Consider the following 6,995-nt stretch of genomic DNA (forward strand, 5'->3'; position numbering starts at 1 on the left):
TAGATAGGGAAAGGGGGAAGCAATGACAGATTTGGGGGGTGGGGAAGGAGGGCTCCAAAATCACTGTGGACAGTGACTGCAGTCATGAAATTAAAAGACATTCTGCTTCTTGAAGGAAAACTGTGACAAACCTAGACAGTGTATTAGAAAGCAAAGACATTACTTTGCAGACAAGGTCCATATAGTCAAAGGTGTGGTTTTTCTAGTAGTCACAGATATGCGAGTTGGACCATAAAAAAGGCTGAACACTGAAGAATTGATGCTTTTGAATCCTGGTGCTGGAGAGGACTCTTGAGAGTCTCTTGGACTGTAAGGAGATCAAAGCAGTCAATCCTAAGGGAAGTCAACCCTGAATAATCTTTGGAAGGACTGATGCTGAAGCTGAAGTTCCAGTACTTCGGCCACCTGATGCAAAAGGCTGACTCTGGAAAAGACCCTGATTCTGGGAAAGATTGACAGCAAAAGGAGGAGAGGGCAACAGAGGATGAGATGGTTAGATAGCATCACTGACTCAATGGACATGAACTTGAGCGAACTCCAGGAGATAGTGAAGGGCAGAGAAGCCTGGTGTGCTACAGTCCATGGGGTTGCAAAGAGTCAAACATGACTTAGCAACTGAACAACAACAAATTGTCTCATAAAGCTTGATTTGTAAAAAGTCAGTTTATTTAGAAACTGTAGGCAAAAAACTAGAGTCTTAAATATCCTAAAAAAAATAAGAACCAACCCACATTCATAAAAGAGCAGAGGAAGAAAATAATCAAATTTAATGACTCTAAAATGAAAAGAACCAGAAGAGACGTCAGATTATTTTCAATAAGAAAGCAAGCTTATCTTTGTGGAAATGTAGATTTTAAATATTAAGAGAGGAAATATTAAGGAAAGCTAGGGTTATGTCAGTAAATGCTCCCTTAACCCACCCACCCAATCAAGAAAGCAGTAAGACAGCCTCTTTAACAAGTGGAACAATTCAAAGATGTTTTTAATAACTGTACAGAAGTTAATTTAGAAAATAAGCCAAGAACTGTCTAGTGGACATTGATACAGCTTTAAAAGCAGGTGCTAAAGACAGCAAGTAGGATAATTTTAGAAATGCTATCAGTACATCAGTCACAAAGTTTATGGTTAAAAGGATGTCAAAAAAGCAATGTATTGACCTATAAAAAGGAAAAGCCAGTTGATGTATTAGCAACCAACTAGCAAATAGCAATGATCGTGTCATATGTCTAGTAAGCAGCATGTCAGCATGCAGTTTTTACAAAGAGTAAATGAGGATGCATATAAAGTTCATAGCACAAGGGTTTTTTTAAAGCTGGATTTCATTTACCTCTCAGGAGGTACCACTTTAAAGCTATGTTTTATGCTATCATCCCCTAAATCAGTGCATGTTACTGCATGGTTGTAGTGAAAAGAAAATTTAGAATATGTTTTGTAATGTCAGTAATGTCACACATCAGCGCCATTCTTAAGAAATAATTATTTGTCACTGGTAGGAGTACATATTCATGATTTTGCCAACAGTTTATGACTGCTGAGTAAGAACGTAGCTACTGAGCACCTACTGTACACTCGGATTGTGCCGAGAATTTCATGTGGATGACTTTACCTAAAACTTAGAACAGTTTTACTGAGGTAGTTACTTTTTTATTATCTCTGTTCTACAAATGGGAAAGCTAAAGCCAAGGGAATAAACAGTTCACAGAGATCATAGCTGGTAGGTGCTTGAGCCAGACAGACACTCTAGAAAAGACACTCTAGAACTCATGCCCCTAACCACAGTAGTCTTCTTCGGAAAGGTGTTGGTTGAGGGGGAAAGTGAAGGTAGGGACACTGCAGATCAGATCACTGAGAATAAAGTGGAGGAAAATGAGACATTCTGGCTTTAGACTGGCTTTCTAGCCTAAGGTACCCAGTGCTTGTTTACTTTCCAAACTTGGTTAAGGAGAAGCAGTGATGAAGGAGATAGGAGTCTGGGTGGAAGAAATATGAGAAAAATAGGAGGGCGCAGTAGAGGACAGAAATGATATGGACCTAACAGAAGCAGAAGATATTAAGAAGAGGTGGCAGGAATACACAGAAGAACTGTACAGGAAAGATCTTCATGACCCAGACAACCAAGATGGTGTGATCACTCCCCTAGAGCCAGACATCCTGGAATGTGAAGTCAAGTGGGCCTTAGGAAGCATCACTATGAACAAAGCTAGTGGAGGTGATGGAATTACAGTTGAGCTATTTCAAATCCTGAAAGATGATACTGTGAAAATGCTGTACCCAATATGCCAGCAAATTTGGAAAACTCAGCAGTGGCCATGGGACTGGAAAAGGTCAGTTTCCATTCCAATCCCAAAGAAAGGCAATGCCAAAGAATGCTCAAACTACTGCACAATTGGACTCATCTCACATGCTAGTAAAGTAATGCTCAAAATTCTCCAAGCCAGGTTTCAGCAGTACATAAACTGTGAACTTCCAGATGTTCAAGCTGGTTTTAGAAAAGCAAGGAACCAGAGATCAAATTGCCAACATTTGCTGGATCATTTAAAAAGCAAGAGAATACCAGAAAAACATCTACTTCTGCTTTATTGACTGTGCCAAAGCCTCTGACTGTATGGATCATGACAAAACTGTAGAAAATTCTGAAAGAGATGGGAATACCAGACAACCTGACCTGCTTCCTGAGAAATCTATATGCAGGTCAAGAAGCAACAGTTAGAACTGGACATGGAACAATAGACTGGTTCCGAATCAGGAAAGGAGTATGTCAAGGTTGTATATTGTCACCCTGCTTATATAACTTACGTGCAGAGTACATCATGAGAAATGCTGGGCTGGATGAAGCACAAGCTGGAATCAAGATTGCCAGGAGAAATATCAATAACCTCAGATATGCAGATGACACCACCCTTATGGCAGAAAGCAAAGAACTAAAGAGGCTGTTGGTGAAAGAGGAGAGTGAAAAAGTTGGCTTAAAGCTCACCAACAGAAAACTAAGATTGTGGCATCCGGTCCCATTACTTCATAGCAGATAGATGGGGAAATGATGGAAACAGTCAGGGACTATTTTCTTGGCTCCAAAATCACTGCAGATGGTGACTGCAGCCATGAAATTAAAAGGCACTTACTCCTTGGAAAAAAAACTATGACCAACCTAGACAGCATATTAAAAAGCAGAGACATTACTTTGCCAACAAAGGTTTGTCTAGTCAAAGCTGTGATTTTCCAGTAGTCATGTATGGATGTGTGAGTTGGACTATAGAGAAAGCTGAGCATGGAAGAATTGATGCTTTTGAACTCTGGTGTTGGAGAAGACTCTTGAGAGTCCCTTGGACTGCAAGGGGATCCAACCAATCCATCCTAGAGGAAATCAATCCTGAATAGTCATTGGAAGGACTGATGTTGAAGCCGAAACTCCAATACTTTGGCCACCTGATGCAAAGAACTGACTCACTTGAAAAGACCCTGATGCTGGGAAAGATTGAAGGCAAGAGAAGAAGGGGATGACAGAGGATGAGATGGTTGGATGGCATCATTGACTTGATGGACATGAGTTTGAGTAAGATCCAGGAGTTGGTGATGGACAGGGAGGCCTGGCATGCTGCAGTCCATGGGATTGCAGAGAGTCGGACACGACTGAGCAACTAAACTGAACTGAAGGGAAGGCTAGGATCTGACGTTTAAGGGGTGACCATGGAGAATTCCAGAGTGGCAAAGCATGAGTTTATGAGTATGAAGGATAAGATTGTGAGAAACAACCCCAAGGAACTCGGTGAAAGAGAAGGCAGGTTCCTCAGGGAATGTATGAACATGTGAAACTGATGGAGTTTGGAGGTGGGTGGGTGGGTATTCCTGTACTGTTTTCATTATCTGTACCTGTCCTCAGCGTTTCATCAGACATTCCCATTTGTTCTCTGGGGCCTCACATCTGATTTTCTAAAACAACATGATTGAGCATCAACTCCTGGGTACTTGGTTGTACTATTTAAGTTTATATAATCTGAAAGAGCTTCTGGTCTGTAGGAATTGTCTATCCTTTAAAAATGCCCTTTTCTTGAATTATCTTATTCTATAGCTGAGCACTTAGTACATCTTTTTAAGTACCATGATCTACCTCAGCATGAATTATCAATAATCTCAAATAGGTAACTAGAGCTCATTCCTTACAGTGTGTGTTATATATACTTAAATCTGACCAGAAGTATACTTGCCATGTTGTCAGAAGCATCAGCGTGACAGAACTGTAACTTTAGCTCTCCCTCACCACTTTATTTCATTACCTTTTCTGATTTTCTCAGTCCTGAGAAAATGATCTTACATTACATGAAATCTATACAGGTACCTAATAGAGTGTGTGTAAAAAAAAAAAAGGATTTTTCAAATTTCTATTTTGTTTTGGACGCATGCATCATCAAACTGTGTTCAATTTGCTTTACAGAGCAAAGCTTCTAAACTATTGAAACAAAAAAGGAATCAGTGATTATGAGCATTTACACTTTGCTGTACACCAGTTGATGTACAAACATCAACTATACTTCACTTTAAAAAAGAGATTATGAACAATTTAGGATAACACTTCATCCAGGAAACTAGTCACCAGAATTTCAGCAATTTAAGGATTTGACTTTAAAAGATGAATTTTCTTAAAGACACATGTAAAATTATGTTATGGAAGCCTTATTTTAAATTATTAATTTCTCAAGATTCTACATCATTGAAAACAAAGACACATTTTAAAAAGTAGACCTATGTACCTCCGTGGGTACGGGGTATGCAACTTTTTTAAAGAGTGGTGTGCTATCTCTGCCAGGTGTACACTTTCTCTGATGGAAAGAAAATGGTTCAGGTACCCCTTATATACCTAGGAGATGCCTTTGGCCTCTTTACTGTATGAATCTGGTTTGGAGCTGTATGCTAAATGCAACCATGTTTGAAATAAAGGGTCCTAATGAACCTCTTTCTGCATGGAATGCCAATTAACTGCCTGCTTTTAATTGATAATTGGACATTAATCCCTCAGTAGTGCCATAATCTTAAACCACAGTCCAGCCCCTACTGTCCATCAATGAAGGATTGGACAGTTACGCAGTATTTGACTAGACACTGAGTATGTTTAATTTGGGAGAGAATAGTACCCACGTGCACCTTAATGGGAAGGAAAAGGTGAACAGACAATTGACCTTTGGCAATATTATGACTGCTAAAAGAACACAATAACCAGCTCAGCTTACACTCCCAATGTGTTCCCTCCATTCTTGGTAGAAACAGAATAATATAATAAAATAGAAAATTCTTCTGTTGGCAGAGAATATGTATTTATACATTCTTGTGTGTTTAGCTCAGTGGTTAGAGAACACTTCCTGGAAAGACTGCAGTACACACGTGTTTTCAATTTGAGCTTGTACATTTCAAGGTTCACTGCCCTGGAGGTGGCTTGGCTTGGTGTTTAAAACACACAATAATGAATTTCAGGTTTGGGACAGAAAGTGGCTGTTCCACATTGGACAGTCATGTGAACTTGGAATTGCTTACCATGAATGTCTTAAATAACTATGTAATGTCACTCTGGACAGCAGGTTCTCCTCCTGTCTGCAAACACAGATAACTGATTGCCTTTGCTTGGGATGCTCAGTGCTTGCTTACTTTTAAAACTTAGAGTTGGCAGAGTCTTTTATTTTTGTAAAGGAAGCATTGTGAGAGAAAATAGGGCAAAGATCATCTGAGAGCAGTTGGATGTACTGAAGGACACTTACAAATAACCTTGAAACAACCCCAAAGGACTGGTTCGGGCTGAGTATTTTTTTTTTCTTTTTTTCTTTTTTTTTTTTTTTTTTTGGTTTTGTTTTTCCTCTTGGCTGTTTGGAGTAAGAGAAAATTCAAAAGGAAGTCACCTTTACTACCTTTTTGTGTTGATACATCTAGCAATAATTTAGAAACTTCATCCTATCTGATCCAGCTGACCTGAAAAGTCAAGGAAGTAGGGTAGTTGATATAGTAATTTCTGTACAGGAGAAAGCAGTAAGCTAATGAAATCACAGACACCCCTTAATCGGAATGAGCTCTGAGTGATGCCTGCCCTGGCCTGTGCACTTTTGGCATGCTTTCAAAGACTTTATTCTGACTAGCTGGGATGCTGCAATTACCCAGTATTCCAGAGGTCTTACTTACATGCTCAGAGCAAGTCACCATTTGTGTTGGACCAGCAGGGGGAAAAGAAAAAAAATGTTGATTTCCTGAATTCCTTTATCTGTGAAAGATTGACCATGGGCTGTAAGGTCCTTATGGAGCAGGGGAGTTTCCATTTCTGTGTGATGCCGTATTTGTCTCCGTTACGCCATTCATCATCTGTGAGGCTGTGCACAAGCCTCATGTCTGAGCTTCAGTTTCCTCCTTCCTCATTTAAGCAAGCTGGGCCAGATGAGCCCTCACGCCCTTTCTAGCTTTCACGGCCTGAAGTTCAGTTTCTTCGGCACATAGGAGCTTGAGGCATTCATTGCATTGGTCGACTAGAGACAGTTTGGGTTATTTAACTGCTGATAAACTTCCAGCAGATGACTGTGAATGTGTAACAACTCTCAAGTCCTGCATAAAGTTTGTGTTGGCTTTGCTGAAAGGATCGGTGGACATCCGGGTGACAAGCACTCCTAAGTGCCAGGCAGGGGTTGTCAGAAGACAGTCCGCATCAGGGCTGGATGCTCACCGGGGATGGTGGCCTGTGTGAGAGCGCGGGCGGCAGCACCACGTGGTCCCCATGCAGCCTGGCGTCAGAAGGTCGTGGGTGCCTCCGTGCACCTGACCATCCCTCCCGACCCAAATGCCCTGGCCTCCTGGGCTTTGGCGACTTACCTCACAGTTCTAAGATTCTGTTTGGCTATTTTTAAAATGAAGATAAAATCTACTTTTCGGGATAAATAGCTTAAAGGTAATGTATTTGAAAGTGTCTTGCACATAGGTGAAGCTTGATAAATAAGTAACTAAAAACAGCAATTTGTAAAAAAAAAAAA

This window comes from Odocoileus virginianus, chromosome 6 (assembly GCF_023699985.2).
Source record: "Odocoileus virginianus isolate 20LAN1187 ecotype Illinois chromosome 6, Ovbor_1.2, whole genome shotgun sequence".
In the NCBI taxonomy this organism is placed as follows: Eukaryota; Metazoa; Chordata; class Mammalia; order Artiodactyla; family Cervidae; genus Odocoileus; species Odocoileus virginianus.